This window comes from Elephantulus edwardii, unplaced genomic scaffold, assembly GCF_000299155.1.
Source record: "Elephantulus edwardii isolate Elephantulus edwardi_28Jun2011 unplaced genomic scaffold, EleEdw1.0 scaffold00171, whole genome shotgun sequence".
NCBI classification, from domain to species: domain Eukaryota; kingdom Metazoa; phylum Chordata; class Mammalia; order Macroscelidea; family Macroscelididae; genus Elephantulus; species Elephantulus edwardii.
The window spans coordinates 5,937,289-5,939,500 of NW_006399921.1; the positions used below are offsets into that span (position 1 = coordinate 5,937,289).

General features: G+C 38.8%; 1 pseudogene; it reads left to right on the forward strand.

Annotated features, from left to right (window-relative positions):
* The first annotated feature begins 305 nt into the window (after positions 1 to 305).
* LOC102876114 lies at positions 306 to 1,563 on the forward strand (annotated as a pseudogene).
* The last annotated feature ends 649 nt before the right edge of the window (positions 1,564 to 2,212 follow it).

A 2,212-nucleotide genomic window follows, 5' to 3' on the forward strand; every position in this document is an offset into this window, starting at 1 on the left:
TGTCAAATAACTCATTTAAAAAAATATTGTGGGGATAATGTAGGGTTGAGATGTAACAGGTGTTACAGGGGAAGGGATGAGCCTTGGGCTAGATCTACTGCGCTTCCTTGGAGGTACAGAATGTGAGGGTAGAGAGGGGTGAGGGGACGGGAGATAGAGGAGTGAGAGGTGGGAGAGAAAGCTAGCGAACAGGTTTCTTGCAGCCACTTGCAGAGCGAAGAGACCCTGGGGTTTTGAGGAGAGGCTATCCTCTACTCTTGAGTCTCAGGGAGTCTGTTACATACCTGGGATCCGGTCAGTAACAAATGTTACTCTGCTCCCAGCCCTTCTGCTCCCTGATACTCTCTGGTAGCTTGGATTTAAGATTTGACCCCAATGTCCGAGACTTTGACAAGAAACTTAAAGAAGCGAATGCGTATTCACAAATTTTGATAAAACAATTATGGCTTTTTTTTATGATTAACTTCAAAACTGCAAAGATGATGAGCAGAGAAAGAAAATGGGAACTTTTAAAGAGACACTAAAAAGCATGAGAGAAACAATCCTATAGCTCCAAATTGCTAAAAGTACTAGTAATCATCTAGATGTAATAAATCAACCTAATCTCTTGGAACTTGTCATCAAAACAATGCCTTCCCAGGCAGTTTTATCTTGAGAGCTTGTTCAGTAGTGTAAGTTAGAGAAGGATACACCGTCCCTATTAGTTGGACCTGCGTTAGCTGCCCGGGGACACTACCAGACTCCAACACCAAACAGTACCATCAGGAGACCCTTACCACTTAGTAGCAGTCTAACTTCTCCAAGCCATGCTAATCTCTCCCAAATACAGCCCTAGAGTTCTCATATTCTAGCAAAGAAGATGAATTCTACTCTGCTTATGAGTTCCATCAAAATGACTCATTCCCACAGCACTTAATAGATTCCTCTGGCTCTGCCTCATTTCTTGACATGTAGCAGCTCAGGAAAATAGTCTAAAATACCCAGACACCACAGAATTACTTAATTGTTCTATGTCTAATGGAACAACTGATGCTGACCTTTTTGATTCCCAGGATGATAGAGATGATTAAGGGGAGGTGAGGTCAATGGAAGAACACAAAAACTTTATGCTGTACATCTTATGCCAGGGTAGATCTGAAACTTATCTTACTAATGTAGTTTTACATCTACCTCCTTTGGAAATGTATGCAAACTCTTTCTTCCCAAAGCTGGACATATTTGTGAGCATTCGTGACCAGAAGGACCCCAGGGATCCAATCATTCAGGCTGTAAAGTGGTACCTCTCATGCAAGAAGGAAAAGAGTATTGCTAAATCCAAAACCATACAACTCTACTTTAGGTGAGATCTTTCAATGCTACTGGACATTTTCCAAGGGCACTGAAGAGAATGTGGAGTCAGTTTCAGAAGGACAAGTTCCTGGACTTCCAAAAACAGTGTAACATTTGTGACTGATCAGGTTTCCCATCACCTACCCATTTAACAAGAAGATAAAATGGAGTGTTCATCTATGGACCAGGTGGAAATTCCTTGGGCTGCCAATTGGGGTACATACAAAGGGCTAGAGTATGTATATTTTACAAGTTATGATGAGAATTCTCATATTCTTCAATGGTTATAGAAAAATCTATCCTCCAATGCACTGGATAGAACTAGGAGAAGAATACAATACTATTGTTCTAAAGCTTTTCTATGGAGGCAAAAGGATGGAACACTGAGATTTAACAGTGAGAATTTTTCCTTCAAATGATAAGAAATCTTTTTATTCAGCTGAAGGATGATGGAGCAGTGAACTATATCCAAAATGTCCAACAGTGGGGGATATGATTTTTAGAGATACCTAAAAGTTACAAAACTGGATCTCTATTTACAAAAAATGTGACCCACATATCATACTATATAGAAAAACTAACTTCAGATGGATCAAGAAACTTGAAAAAAATCTAAAGCTATAAAAAAAATCACCAAAGAAAAACTTGGGGCAAACTTAAGAGCCCTACGGTATGGCATTAATAGGTTATTAAATATAACTTTTACACAATCAACAGATTTAGATCTTACAAAAATGACATCTTTATGTGCATCAAAAGACTTTTCCGAAAGAATAAAAAGAGAATCTACAGATTAAGAAAAAATACTTGACAATGACACATCTGACAAAGAACTCACCTCCCAAATGTAGAGAAAATTCCAACAGTTCAACAAGTAAAAGAC